Source organism: Lepidochelys kempii, chromosome 11 (genome assembly GCF_965140285.1).
Source record: "Lepidochelys kempii isolate rLepKem1 chromosome 11, rLepKem1.hap1, whole genome shotgun sequence".
In the NCBI taxonomy this organism is placed as follows: Eukaryota; Metazoa; Chordata; order Testudines; family Cheloniidae; genus Lepidochelys; species Lepidochelys kempii.
The window spans coordinates 40,207,117-40,223,363 of record NC_136390.1 but is presented as its reverse complement, the minus strand read 5'-3'; the positions used below and the strand labels follow the sequence as shown (position 1 = coordinate 40,223,363).

General features: G+C 41.7%; 1 long non-coding RNA gene across 1 annotated transcript in view; it reads left to right on the top strand.

The window, feature by feature from the left end:
* LOC140895639 (uncharacterized) overlaps positions 1-15,247 on the top strand; it is a 62,045-nt gene extending 46,798 nt beyond the window's left edge. The window contains exon 4 of the long non-coding RNA XR_012154289.2: positions 14,951-15,247. This is a non-coding gene — a long non-coding RNA (uncharacterized LOC140895639). The remainder of the gene's footprint in view (positions 1-14,950) is intronic.
* The last annotated feature ends 1,000 nt before the right edge of the window (positions 15,248-16,247 follow it).

Here is a 16,247-nt window from a genome sequence, read left to right as displayed (position 1 = left end):
TGATAGAAGAGGGTTCTTTAAGTTAGCAGACAAAAGTGTAAGATCCAATGGCTGAAAGGTGAAGCTTGAGAAATTCAGAATAGAAATCAAGTGAAAATTTGACAAGTGAGGGTAATTGACCATAGTAATAATGTAGATAGGAATATTATACTTGGAGTTTTTAAATCAGGACTGATGTCTTTCTAAAATATACACTGTAGTTCAAACAGAAGTAGCTTGATGCAGGAATTACTAGGTGAAATTCTGTGGTCTGTGTTATGCAGGATCAGACTAGTGATCATAATGGTCCTTTCCAGCCTCAGAGTCTGTGAACATCTCCTCCTAAGACAGGTGTCCTGGTTTTTCCACTTTGAAAATCTGAGCACTCAGCAGGGGAGGAGGAGGAGAGAGATGTGAGGATTGCCCAGTTCTCCCCAGGCTCTGAGCCTCCATCTCATGATGTCATGGAAGGAAGAGGGGAGACAGAACAAAGGTAAAGAGAGAAATAAAGGAGAGTTTGAGAGAGGGGAGAAGCCCCAAGTCTTCCCAGTTCCAAAAGGGAGAATTCCCAAACTCCCACTCTGAGAAAACAACAGATACCTCCTAAAAATACTACTGTATGGAACAGACCTGCCCCATGTGTCTATACAAGCTGGTAGAGGTCGTTAGGCTTCCCCTAGATAGAAAACCATAGCCATAAGGGAGTCTGTTAGGGGAGGGAGGATCACTGAGTCTTGTGAGAAAGGGCCTCCCTGTGGTCAGATAAGCATACAAACACCAGCCTAAGGCTCCCCACTAGTTTTTCCTGGCTGTTCTCCTACTCTAATAACTGCTTATTTCCAGGTCTGCTCTCCCTAAATAAAGTCTCTCTTCTGACTCAGTGCAGGCTAGCCTTATCACTACCAGCAGGCCTGGTTCTTAGTGACATATTCTCCTGCCAGGTGACCTTGTATTCATTGCCTCCAACCTGGGGAGATGGACTAATCCTGTCACAGAAAATGTTGAGTTCCAGCTCCCCTAAAGGGGTAGCTCACCCTGTGACAGATCCTAACAGCATATCACAAAAAATAAACATACAGCAGGACAGAGGGACATTTTGTATATGATTTTCATTTTAAAAATGGGTTTCTTATTAAAGATATCTTGTGCAATCCATTGGATATGGAAAGTAAATCACAGAAGAACAAGGAATAAAACAGTACAATATGTAGGAATTTAGATGACACCACAAACCACTGCAGCTCTTGTAGATTTACCATAATGTCGTTGATATATGTATATAAATAGCTCACTTATACGTGTATCATATTCTCTCTTTCCATACTTCAGAATGTTAGAAAGCTACCTAAAACTGCATTACTAGAAAAATTGTTTGAATATATAATAATGTCTTAAAGAACAGGGCTTTTGATTATCTTGGTCTAATTTACTGAATTTTAGAATCAAAATATTTTTCTGGCTATAGTTTCCATCTTGGTGTAAAAGATACAGACTATGTCCCTCAAACCTCATGCTAACAATTTTTAGTAATTTAGATCAATAATTTGAGGTCAAACCCATTTTGATAAAGATAGACTGTATAGCCTGTATGCAAAATACAGTGAAAGACAGAGACTTCAATTTGTTCCCTTTACAGATTTGTTGCTTTGAAATGGAACGATGGCAAGTTTTCTGAACCATCAACTGTTATTCTTTCATAGAATCATAGAACTGGAAGGGAGCTTGAGAGGTCATCTAGTCCAGTCCCCTGCACTTGTGGCAGGACTAATTATCTAGACCACTCCTGACAGGTGTTTGTCTAACCTGCTCTTAAAAATCTCCCATGATGGAGATTCCACAACCTCCCTAGGCAATTTATTCCAGTGCTTAACCAGCCTGACAGGAAGTTTTTTCTAATGTCCAACCTAAAGCTCCCTTGTTGCAATTTAAGCCCATTGCTTCTTGTCCTATCCTCAGAGGTTAAGAAAAACAATTTTTCTTCCTCCTCCTCATAACAACCTTTTACATAGTTGAAGACTGTTATCATGTCCCCTCTCAGTCTTTTCTTTTCCAGACCAAACAAACCCAATTTTTTCAGGTTTCAGAGTAACAGCCGTGTTAGTCTGTATTCGCAAAAAGAAAAGGAGTACTTGTGGCACCTTAGAGACTAACCAATTTATTTGAGCATGAGCTTTCGTGGGATGAGCTCACGAAAGCTCATGCTCAAATAAATTGGTTAGTCTCTAAGGTGCCACAAGTACTCCTTTTCTTTTTGCCAATTTTTTCAGTCTTCCCTCATAGATCATGTTTTCTAGACTTTTAATCATTTTTATTGCTGCTCTTCTCTGGACTCTCTCCAATTTGTCCACATCCTTCCTGAAATGTGGTGCCCGGAACTGGACACAATACTCCAGTTGAGGCCTAATCAGAGCAGAGTAGAGCAGAAGAATTACTTCTCGTTTCTTGCTTACCACACTCCTGCTAATACATCCCACATCATCCAGAATGATGTTCGCTTTTTTTTGCAACAACATTACACTGTTGACTCATGTTTAGTTTGTGGTTCACTATGACCCCCAGATCCCTTTCTGCAGTGCTCCTTCCTAGGCAGTCATTTCCCATTTTGAATGTGTGCAACTGATTGTTCCTTCCTAAGTGGAGTACTTTGCATTTGTCCTTATTGAATTTCATTCTATTTACTTCAGACCATTTCTCCAGTTTGTCCAGATCATTTTGAATTTTAATCCTATCCTCCAGAGCACTTGCAACCCCTCCCAGCTTGGTATTGTCCACAAACTTTATAAGTATACTCTCTATGCCATTATCTAAATCATTGATGAAGATATTGAACAGACCCAGACCCAGAACTGATCCCTGTGGGACCCCACTCATTATGCCCTTCCAGCATGACTGTGAACCACTGATAACTACTCTCTGGGAATGGTTTTCCAGCCATTTTTGCACCCATCTTACAGTAGCTCCATCTAGGTTGCATTTCCGTAGTTTGTTTATGAGACGGTCTTGCGGGACAGTATCAAAAGCTTTACTAAAATCAAGATATACCACGTCTAGCACTTCCCCCCCATCCACAATGCTTGTTACCTTGTCAAAGAAAGCTATCAGGTTGGTTTGACAAGATTTCTTTTTGACAAATACATGCTGACTGTTACTTATCACCTTATTATCTTCTAGATGTTTGCAAATTGATTGCTTAATTATTTGCTCCATTATCTTTTTGGGTACAGAAGTTAAGCTGACTGGTCTGTAATTCCCCGGGTTGTCCTTATTTCCCTTTTTATAGATGGGCACTATATTTACCCTTTTCCAGTCTTCTGGAATCTCTCCCGTCTTCCATGACTTCTCAAAGATAATCGCTAATGGCTCAGATATCTCCTCAGTCAGCTCCTTGAGTATTCTAGGATGTATTTCATCAGGCCCTGGTGACTGGAAGACATCTAATTTGTCCAAGTAATTTTTAATTTGGTCTTTCCCTATTTTAGCCTTCTCTGATCCTACCTCATTTTCACTGGCATTCACTTTGTTAGACGTCCAATCACCACCAACCTTCTTGGTGAAAACTGAAACAAAGAAATCATTAAGCATCTCTGCCATTTCCACATTTTCTGTTATTGTTTCCCACCCCCGTTATTGGTAACGGGCCTACTCTGTCCTTGGTCTTCCTCTTGCTTCTAATGTATTTGTAGAATGTTTTCTTGTTACCCTTTGAATGCACATTACCTTGTTTTTTTTTAAATCACTAGAATATTTGAAAGTTTTTAGTGACTAGAAATCTTAGGAGAAAAGTGGAACAGTTTAAGAGGATATTTTTGGTTCCCCTCCCCCATGTCTGCCTGTTGCACTTATGTGAAAGATACCTGCTGATTTGTCTTTTCATTCTACTGTGTGACGGATGCCAAGATTTACGTGATTGCTGTGGGGAGCAACTGGATTTAGCATGAGGAAGAATAACTGCTTTACCCCTAGGGAGAGACAAAAAGGAAATGAGAGAGTGAGGCACATAGGCAATATTATCTGGAGCTATATTTCTGTTCAATTATTTTATTCAGCCTCTATTTTGGATTCTACTGCAACTAATAAAAGTCAGGACAGCTGTTGGCCTGGAGCCAAGGTCTGAGATTAGTGAAGAAACTGTGTATTTTAGCATAACTCCATTTGTACCAGTTGCCCATCCATAATGGAAGTGACATAGTGTTTTTATTTAAAGCCAACCATGTTGCATTGTGTAATGTATGTATAAATAAGAAAGACTGCCACTAGAATTTGCCAGATGGAGTTTTGGCTTGCATGCGGGGTTCTTCCTCTAAGAGAAAAGAGTCACTGTAGAACTGTGCATCATTACAGTCATTTTAGCAATTTGTTGTTGTGCATATGGTCTTTTTTGTGTTTTCAGATTTTGGATAACATGCTCTGAATGATAAAATAGAGGAAAAAACATTTTTGCTTATAATCCAGACCTGTATGATGTTTAATCATCTACAGTTAGCCTTCAGGCTATTGTTTGTGGCTTACCTTATAGTACCTATGGAAAATATAAAGAATATTGAGATGCAGAAATATGTTTACAGTGCAGTGTTCCTCAGTGTGAGGATCTTCTTGGGTGAGGAGAGGCTACAAACCGAGGAAAACAGATGGAGTGACCACAGGTGAGTTTGAATGATGTGTGAGTTTAGCATTGAGGGGGAGTAGACTTCTAAATGTAATTGTTCATAGATGATTAAACTAAATAATTAGAAGTTCTTCCCTAAGTGATTAAATAGAGCACATAAAAACTTTAACTATATTCAGAGTTTAAATGCAGTCTAACTAAGGAGGTAGAACACCTATTGCACAGTGACCAGGGTGGGCATTAACCAGTTTAGTCTCAGAGTTTAAGACTAGAAGAGTCTCAAACTAATCTACTATGATTTTCTGTGTATCACAAGCTAACAACCAGAATTAGATTAAAGTATTACAGCCACAGTTGCCAACTTTCACGCGGTAAATAAGCACCCTGACTTTCACAATAAGCCAAAAATCAAGCTAATCCCATTTCAAAACAAGGTCAAAACAAGCCAATCCCTAAGAACCCCAACACTCTATGTGACTAGATCTCCCCTAGCGTGCAGGCTGGGACTGTGGTGGGCCCACTGTGCACCCCTGATTCTCTCCCCGGCCCCTGCTTGCCCCTTGCCCCTGCTTGCCAGTAACCAGTCAAAAAAAAAAAAAAAAAAAAAGCAACAACCTACAGGCCAAACAAGCTACAAGCCAAAAACTAGCCAACAAGCAACTCACAAGCCAATTAAGCCAAAAACAAGCCCAATTTCTGCTTTTTTTTCATGGGTTTGGCATGTTTGATTAGAGCCCTAAGATGAAACTATTATGAGCCACAGGCAGAGAACAGGAGGAACTGAGGTGCACTTATGCCCAATGCCCTTGCAATAGGAGGGAATTGATTTAGTGAAATTTACCCAGATGATTCTAGCAAGTGATCCACCCTCAGTGCTGTAGAATAATGGAGGAAGAAGAAAGAACACAAAAACAAAAACCCCAGTGTCCAGGCCAACCTGACCTGGGGGAAAATTCCTTACCAGTCTCGAATAGGCAGTCAGTTGCATCTTTGAGCACATGAGCAACACCTCTCAGCCAAGCACCTGAGAGAGAATTCTCAATGCATCACTTCTCTCCGTCCAGTGTCACATCTCCAGCCATAGCCATTTCTGATGCTTCAAAGAAAGGAGGAAGCCCCTGCTCCCCCCAAAACAAAAACAAAATCACCCCCAAACATAGAGAACATCAAGGGGAACAAATTTCTGTCCTGACTCCTGCAGATGACTGGCTTCATAGAATATTACGGTTGGAAGGGACCTCAGGCGGTCATCTAGTCGAACCCCCTTCTTAAAGCAGGACCAATCCCCAGTTTTTGCCCCAGATCCCTAAATGGCCCCTTCAAGGATTGAACTCACAACCTTGCTTTTAGCAGGCCAATGCTCAAACCACTGAGCTGTCCCTCCTCCCCTTCATATAACTATTTGGTTTTTTATGCCCAAGTGGTGTACGTATGTGTCTGATGCAAACAGCTCATGGCAAAAGGTTAACAGCAGAGTGCCTCAAGGCTCTTTATTAGTTCTGGTATTGTGCAATATATTTATTAATGATCTGGAAATGGAGATAAGCGATGAAATAATAGAATTTGAAGGTGACACAAAGTTAACTAGGTTAGTCAGGACCAGAGAGGACTGTGAGAAATTTCAGAGGAACATAATCAGTTTAGGTGAATGAGTAACACAAGGCAGATTAAGTTCAATGTTGATAAGTACAAAGTAATGTACATTGGGTGGAAGAATTTGAACTACAGGTGTACTCTCATACCTACAGGGTTGTAAATTAACCGTATCAACTCAGGAAAGGGATAGGGCATGACTGCAGACAACTCAGTTTAGATCTCTGCTCAACGTGTGTAGCTGCACTCTGATAATGTCCTATGTTCCTTTTTTGGGTTTGGAACCTAAGCAAGGATTAGAAACTCTGAGAGGTTAAAACAGAGGAGATCACAGGGCTTTATCAGGATTATGGAGGACTCCTGAAGGGCAGGGAAGAACCCAAAACCAAATTCTGCTGTCAGTTACACACTTGCAACCTCATTGAGGGGCAAATTCTGCCTCACGTTTTGCAGAAACAGAAGACCCTATCTGCAGTGCAACTGGCATGGTTCCACTACATGGGATAGAGGACTCTCTGTAAGGGCTCCCTCTTTGCTGTGGCAGTAGGACTTGGGGTAGGGATATGATCAGTGAATCTGCCATTCTGTGCAACCACCAGCTGTATTTTCAATGCAGAAGGGTAACAGCCATAGAGACTAGAGCAGCTGAGAGTATCGCTGAGTACTACATCAGTTGTTGTAGTTGCGTTGGCCACTGCAGCTAGTTTTATAGGGACCTTCCAACCTCAACTTTCATAGAATACATAGACTGTGCATTGAGGGACAGGAGTTGGTTTTGACAGGATATTGGTAGGCCCTACAAAGGGAGTACTATCATATTGCTAGCTGCTGTACAGTTTAGATATGAAGAAAAACCGGTCAGAGGTGTGGTTGAATTGCAAAGACCAAAAGTGATATCTTACATGTTATACATTTTTACTCGACTTATGTGCCAGACCATCTTTTTTCATTAAACACGCTTGCCATTGCTTTAAAACTATATTGAAAGATGTCAATTAAAAGCACATTTTTAAAAAAGTTTATTTTTTGAAATTTGGTGTTTTCCTTAAAAACATAAGAAGACAGTTTGACAGAAGTGTGATTATGGATAGAGAGGCTTTTATTTCTGCATGATCTAAATATTAAGTACAGACAGAATAACTCAGTTCACGAGGGAACAATTTAACCAGACAGTATTGTAATTATATATTTTATTGCCCGTTGAGAATCCTACATTTGGGAGATAATCGTTTTTAAGTCCTGTCTACACTAGGAACTTGATCTATTCGACCAAGTCTCAATAACTGTGCATCCGATGAAGTGAGCTGTAGCTCACAAAAGCTTATGCTCAAATAAATTTGTTAGTCTCTGAGGTGCCACAAGTACTCCTTTTTGCGAATACAGACTAACACGGCTGCTGTTATACCAATAAAATAAAAACCAGCAGGATCTTTATTAAAGGGGAAAAGGCAAAATACCACATTTATTGTGAATATAGAAAGAATCATAGTAAGCAGTTAGTTATAGCTATAACATTCCATTCAATCTCATATTTATTCATACATTCATTCATACACACACACACAGAGGTTCTGCAAGGTTGTTATCATAGTTAGACACTGCTCTAAACAGCCTAAGACTCCAGTGTCCATTGGCTGGACACTGAAATTGTGGAAAAGCAGCATCACTTGCCCCATAACCTCAGCCGTGCAGAACACAATGCCATCCGCAGTCTCAGAAACAACTCTGACATCATAATCAAAAAGGCTGACAAAGGAGGTGCTGTTGTCATCATGAATAGGTCGGAATATGAACAAGAGGCTGCTCAGCAGCTCTCCTGCACCACTTTCTACAAGCCATTACCCTCTGATCCCACTGAGGGTTACCAAAAGAAACTACAGCATTTGCTCAAGAAACTCCCTGAAAAAGCACAAGAATAAATCTGCACAGACACACCCCTGGAACCCTGACCTGGGGTATTCTATCTGCTACCCAAGATCCATAAACCTGGAAATCCTGGGCACCCCATCATCTCAGGATTGGCACCCTGACAGCAGGATTGTCTGGCTATGTAGACTCCCTCCTCAGGCCCTACGCTACCAGCACTCCCAGCTATCTTCGAGACACCACTGACTTCCTGAGGAAACTACAATCCATCGGTGATCTTCCTGATAACACCATCCTGGCCACTATGGATGTAGAAGCCCTCTACACCAACATTCCACATAAAGATGGACTACAAGCCATCAGGAACAGTATCGCTGATAATGTCACGGCAAACCTGGTGGCTGAACGTTGTGACTTTGTCCTCACCCATAGCTATTTCACATTTGGGGACAATGTATACCTTCAAATCAGCGGCACTGCTATGGGTACCCGCATAGCCCCACAGTATGCCAACATTTTTATGGCTGACTTAGAACAACGCTTCCTCAGCTCTCATCCCCTAACGCCCCTACTCTGCTTGCGCTATATTGATGACATCTTCATCATCTGGACCCATGGAAAAGAAGCCCTTGAGGAATTCCACCATGATTTCAACAATTTCCATCCCACCATCAACCTCAGCCTGGACCAGTCCACACAAGAGATCCACTTCCTGGACACTACAGTGCTAATAAGCGATGGTCACATAAACACCACCCTATACTGGAAACCTACTGACTGCTATTCCTACCTACATGCCTCCAGCTTTCATCCAGACCACACCACACGATCCATTGTCTACAGCCAAGCTGTACAATACAACCACATTTGCTCCAACCCCTCAGACAGAGACAAACATCTATAAGATCTCTATCAAGCATTCTTACAACTACAATACCCACCTGCGGAAGTGAAGAAACAGATTGACAGAGCCAGAAGAGTACCCAGAAGTCACCTACTACAGGAGAGGCCCAACAAAGAAAATAAGAGAACGCCACTAGCCGTCACCTTCAGCCCCCAACTAAAACCTCTCCAACGCATTATCAAGGATCTACAACCTTTCCTGAAGGACGACCCATCACTCTCACAAATCTTGGGAGACAGGCCAGTCCTTGCCTACAGACAGCCCCCCAACCTGAAGCAAATACTCACCAGCAACCACACACCACACAACAGAACCACTAACCCAGGAACCTATCCTTGCAACAAAGCCTGTTGCCAACTGTGCCCATAAATCTATTCAGGGGACACCATCATAGGGCCTAATCACATCAGCCACACTATCAGAGGCTCATTCACCTGCACATCTACCAATGTGATATATGCCATCATGTGCCAGCAATGCCCGTCTGCCATGTACATTGGTCAAACTGGACAATCTCTGTGTAAAAGAATAAATGGACACAAATCAGATGTCAAGAATTATAACATTCATAAACCAGTCGGAGAACACTTCAATCTCTCTGATCACTCGATTTCTGATCTCAAATGACTATCCTTCAACAAAAAAACTTCGAAAACAGACTCCAACGAGAGACTGCTGAATTGGAATTAATTTGCAAATTGGATACAGTTAACTTAGGCTTGAATAGAGACTGGGAGTGGTTGAGTCATTATACTAAGTGAAACTATTTCCCCTTGTTTATTCCTCCCCCTCCCGAAACCCCACTGTACCTCAGACGTTCTTGTTAACTCCTGGAAATGTGCAGGAAATGGCCCACCTTGATTATCACTTCAAAAGGTTTTCTCTCTCCCCACCCCACTCTCCTGCTGGTAATAGCTCATCTTAAGTGATCACTCTCCTTACAATGTATATTTTTTCATGGTCTGTGTGTATATAAAATTTCCTCACTGTACTTTCCACTTTATGCATCCGATGAAGTGAGCTATAGCTCATGAAAGCTTATGCTCAAATAAATTGGTTAGTCTCTAAGGTGCCACAAGTACTCCTTTTCTTTTTGCGAATACAGACTAACACGGCTGCTACTCTGAAACCTATCTTAAAAGGGATACAATCAACTTTCACCAGAGTTTTGATTACTTTTAACTTCTGCTTCCAAAACACACAGCAATCTGAAAAAGAGAACCCAACCTATTATGGCTCCCTTTGGAGCCCTAATCGAATTTTAATTAAGTAGCATGGTATGTTTGCATTTCTTTTGCCCCTTCTACAATGTACCCTGCACATGTTCTGGGGCAAATGCACATTCCTTCCATAGTTTAACTTCTATAACATTATCCATATCAATTTTTACATAAGGTGTCACTATTTCTTTTTTTTTTTTTTTTTGCTTACAGAGTTTTCATGTACCTTTATCAAAGTGACAGTCTGATTACTCAGAGTCATTTTAAGGCTCAGTGTTTCTAACATTGCTTCTTTTTGTTTTGTGCACCTCACCCCTGCTGTTGCTTCAGAGGGGCACTGTCTTTTTTAATTTTTTTTTTACTACAGTTCTCATCTGCCATTTTGTTACAAAAACAAACAAAAATCAAACAAACAAAAAGAATCCAGAAATTTTTTTTCTCCTGATTTGGACAGCCCTGCTGCAGCCACAACTTAAAAACATTTTAAATTTTGTAAAGCATTGAGTTATCTTTTAAGGGTTAAATGCCAAATCCCAAAGCCAAACAACACTAATTACCTGTGTCTAGCCAAAAGGTCTGTCAGTTTTGCAACTTTGAATTAAAAAGTCAAATGGATATTTAGTGGCATTATTTAAAACAAAACCAAAACCAATTGGTCCTTAGAACTTTACATATTTACACACACACAGATAGATACATACACATTTTCTTTTCCTTAACATCCCTTCCACACTGCTCTGTTTTTTACATCTTACATTCCCTTTATACATTTGAGGCAGTTAAGTTCCAATAGAACCCTCTTATGTTCTTTTAGCAAATATGACTAAATTGTCCAGTCAAATTATTTTAATTAGATAGTTTATTTTTGCCTGGCTAATTTACAGACATTCCTTTGGAAAAGGGCCCATTTTTCCTTCAGAATGGCTGCAAAGAAACCAAGAATGCTCTTTCTCTAACACTTTTCCTTTTTAACATTTTCAAAAAGTTTAGCTGCTTTAATTCCTTCCAGCCTCTGCAGAGTTAACTTTTTTACTCTCTTTTCTCTTTGTAATTATGCCTGGGGGTGCCATACATAGGACCTTCTCCCCCTTTACCTGCGTCCCTCCAGCCTCTGCAGAGTTAACTTTTTCACTCTTTTTGTATTCCTGGAGTGCCTCTTTCACTATTTTCAGCTGACTTTGGGTATTTGTAGCCAGCACCTTCCAATTGTCTGCTCCCTTTTCCGTTTGTGCCTTTTCCTCTTTACATGAAGACAAGCGGAGGGAAGAATCCTTACATGCCTCCCACAACAACCAAATTGCTGCTGCATCTCTTTTGGCAGCACTAGAAGGTTTGTGTATGAGGATATACTGAGCCAATCTATCCTCTAGGTCCGAAATAGTGCAGACATCAGCTAGGGCTTGTTTAGTCCAAGGATTGTGCCCAAATTTTTGACGGATTTGTTTAAAAGGTGTAATTTCTTTAACGAAAGGTGAGGTTGGAGTTCCTTCTGACTCCATTCCTCCCTCTGGTACTGGCTTACCCTGTTTTCTTTTAAACATCTTAACATGGATATTTCAATCTCTTTGTCATTCCTGGTATTACTTAGCAAGTGACACAGCCTAGATTCTGAAATCATAGCTTAATCTATGCGTTTTTCCCCTGCTACCTTCCCGGAGGCCAGCAGGTCCCCTGCTACCTTCCCGGAGGCCAGCAGGTCCCCTGCTACCTTCCCGGAGGCCAGCAGGTCCCCTGCTACCTTCCCGGAGGCCAGCAGGTCCCCTGCTACCTTCCCGGAGGCCAGCAGGTCCCCTGCTACCTTCCCGGAGGCCAGCAGGTCCCCTGCTACCTTCCCGGAGGCCAGCAGGTCCCCTGCTACCTTCCCGGAGGCCAGCAGGTCCCCTGCTACCTTCCCGGAGGCCAGCAGGTCCCCTGCTACCTTCCCGGAGGCCAGCAGGTCTGGTTAACCTAATAGAAATGCCTAGCTCAATAGAGCTGGCGGTGTGCACACCAATATTTACAATAACTGAGGTTTTTTACCAATATTCCCCTTTTCGCAATTCTCCACCAAAATGTTAGGCTGGCACCTCCCTGATCATTCAGTTATTATCCACACCAAGCATCCATCCACATACATCCTATGTCTATTTTAATCACAATTGTTAACAAAGCGAGATGAATACAACAAAAGGGCGGGGAGTCTCTGGGTGCTGTTTCTGTTGTTACAGAGTATTGCTTTGAATCTCTCTCTGTGTGAGTAGTTGTTATTACAAAGAATTGCTTTGAGAACAGACTCTGTCTTAGAATGTACTAATGCAATTAGCAACTTGCAAGTTTCACACATAGAGGGAGAGAAACAGTACCAAAAACCAAGAGACCTCCCAACACTGCTACTCTGAAACCTGTATCTACTTTGAACTTTTTGTAAAAATCTCTTCCCACAGCACTAGCATCAGTGCAGTTCCACCAGTAATAGCAATGGTGGGGGCACTAATGTAGACTGACGGTCAGCATTTTTAAATACAGTGTTGCCTAGGTCTGCGCAGAACCAATAGCCAGTCAATGCTAATGCTCCCACTCCTGCTGCCATCTGTGGCGCTGCCTGTGAACTAATGCAACAATGGAAAATGTTAACAAAAAGATCAGCATTAAAGCTGGGCATACCTGATACTCCAGGGCTGTATCTACGCTTGATTTCTCCCACCATTATGTTGTTGCCAGTTCAGATCCAGCAGTCACAGCATTAATGGGAGAGCTAGTATATACTGGGGTCAGGTGTCCACTGGTATTTTTACCACTTTGTCATCTAGACCTGCTCTAAACAGGTGTAAAACCACAAATATTCTGTCTATGCGAGTGCTCCCACTGTTGCTACCACCAGTGGATCTGTATTAGTGGTAATATAATGGTGGGAGATTAAAAAAGTCCTTCCAGTTTAGATACAGCCTCAGAGAACCAAGTATATCCAGTTTCAACACCCAGAACAAAAAGCAGCATCTATACGATCTTCAGAGTGATTTCTTGTGGTTAGAACTAACATAAGTAAGTAAATCAATTTATTTATGTCTGAATATCAGTGACATAGTAGCAGAACTTTTGGAAGCCTTCGTGATCCATTGCTAAATTCGAGCACATAGCAACTGACCTTCCACATGCCGTCCATCTGTTTCCTCATTGGTTGTCCCATGCACAAGGAACTGCATCGGAAAAAGGATGAAGATGCTTCTTGGAAATTTTAACAAATGAGCAATGAAGGCTGGCATCAATGGCAGAGCAGAAGTGGGAGTCGACATCTTGATAATGTCTAAGAGATGATAGGGAGGTGGTAGACCAGGAAGGGCCTTAAAAGTCAAGGTGAGTAGTTTGTGTTTGATGCATTGTAGGACAGCAGCCAGTGGAGAAATGCAGACGGGTGATGTGAGCAAAGCGACAAGCCAGGAACATTTTCTTTGCAGCAGTATTTTGAAAGGGTATATGAGTGACAACACTGCATTTCTGAAGGCCTGTGAGGAAGGGATTGCTGTAGTTCAGATGTGATAATGAGGGCCTGGATAAGACATTTAGTTATCTGGATGTTAGGGAAAGGCTGGATCTGAGGTCTGGTCTACACTATATGGCTAGGTCGACACATACACAGCAAGGTAAGGTGCCTTGTGTCTTCACTTAAATTTGGATCCTGCCAATGTAAGTGCTCCGCTACGCTGCCTTAATAACATCATCTCCCCAAGTGGCATAGACTCAGGGTTGACACAGTGGTAGTGTAGACATGGCATTACTTACATCGACAGTTACTGGCTTCCAGGAACTGCCCCACAATGACTCATGCTGACAGCTCTGGTCACCATTGTAAACTCTTTTGGAATCAGGTAGATAGGAAGCCACCCCCTCCTGTTTAAAGCCCCATGAATTTTTGAAATTCCTTTTCCTGGTTGCCCAGCTTGGCAAGCACACCTAGCAGCTCCCCACTGTTGAGTGTAACTACCCAGCTGACCATGCCAGCTACACTGTGCAGACATGCTCCTGTCTGGATTACACAGGAGGTGGTGGATCTAGTGGGTCTGTGGGGGAGAAGAGGCTGTGAAGGCAAAGATCCAATTCAGCTATAGAAACGTGGACATCTATGAACAGATTGCTGTGGGGATGCAGGAGAAGGGCTACAACAGGGACCTGCTGCAGTTCCACTTGAAAGCTAAGGACCTCTGGCAGGCATACCAGAGGGCCGAAGAGACCAACAGTCGATCTGGTGGAGAGCTGCAGACCTGCCACTTTTACAAAGAGCTGCAAGCCATCCTCAGTAGGATCACCCCACCCCCCCAAGAGCACCGTTGATATTTCCAAGAAGCCTGAGTTACAGGCCCCTGCATGAACAGCAAGGAGGAGGAGGTGGATGAGGAAGAGAAGGAGTATGGGGCACAGGTGACCGGGGATCCAGCTGTGCAGTGAGCCAGGACTTGTTTGACTCCACTGTAGTCAGCCAGTCCTGACAGTCAAGCACGAGAGATGTTATGCAGGAAGAAGTGGTGAGATTTAGACATGGCCTGGACGTGAGGAACTAAAGAAAGGGCTGAATCAAAGATAACACCCTCCATAAGCGAGTGTGTGTTAATGGTCTGTGTGAACTGAGTGTTAAAATTGGTTTCAAAATTGCTTATGTAAACTTGGCATGCGCTTTGGTGTTTGTGGACTTTTTGCAGATGTGCCTAATGGTATGTTACCTTTTGAACTTCATTTAGCAGCCTTAACAATAATGTAACGTCATTTTTGTTGTTTAATATAACTTATGATTTTCTTCAACTCCCATAGAGGTCAAGGACAAAACTGCCTTTGAATTCAGTGAGACCTAGACCTGTCCCTTGGGGCTCATCTCTAATTGCTGACCATCTGAGTACCACTGTAGGTAAGGGTTGCAGGTCCTAGTCCTTATATTGTATAAACTCGTTGGTACAGGGTCATTGTCTTTTTATATTATCTGCAAAGAGAGACACACGTGATGTTGTAAAAGCAGGAATCATTTGTGCAATTTTACTTGTTTTGTAAATATGCTGCATCAAGTTAGTGGATATCATCCAATTTATTTGAATAAAAACATTGTGTCAATAAATGGTCCCTAACATTTGAAGTTTCATAATATTAAGCACCAAACAAGGCAATGAACCTGCAAAAAGTTGTGCATTTGTTTACATTTACACACATGAGTAGTTTCATCAACTGTGGAATTACCCACAAAAGTATAATAGCTGTAAAACAATCACTGAAGCCAGATCTTACTATTATTGCCTTCAGTAGTACCACGCATTTTCATTAAGTTAAGCCTTTGTGTAAGTCATTGCAGTATCAGGGCTTAATATTGTACTTTAAAATAACAGTGAACCATAAAAGCAAGGAAGTTCTTAGATAAGGGTGAAATATATCATAGATACTCCCAGGCTACCTGGATTTTTTTTTCTTTTTAGTGTGTCCTCTTGTGATTTGTTGTTGGAAGCAGTGAACAAAAATATTTTGGTCTTAAAAAATCCTCTCCAGTATAATTTGTACAGCCTCAAAGTTTCAGTATATTACATCTGTAGCTATTGAATATTAATACAAAAAGGGAAAATCCTGACTTACCTGTGAATTTTCATTTAGGGGTCTCCAGGTCAGACAGCTTCATAGTGGGGCATTCCCAGTCTTCATGGCAACTGAAGACAGACTAGATCTGTGCTCTCACACTGCCTTTAGGACTACCATTCAGAAAGAACTCTCCAAAAGCAGAAAAATATTATCTTTATAAAAGTCCTATTCAACTCAAACCATTTGCAGCAGAGCTGGGATTTTCTGTAGGAACGCTCTCTTCCCTTTTCAAACTACTTAACAAGTGAGCAATAGTAGATAAAACCCTGGATATAATGCAGTCTTCTGAGGGAGGGTTACACTGTCTGACATGGAGGGTCTGAGAATGAAAATTCACAAGACAGAATCTTTCCTTTCTCAGTTCCCTCCATGTCAGACAGTCTTCATGATGAAACGTAGAAAGCAGTACATTATCCCTAGGGTGAGAGGAGAATTGAAAATGAATTTATGGATTACTGGGGCCCTTTGTTCTGTAACACCCTTCAACCAA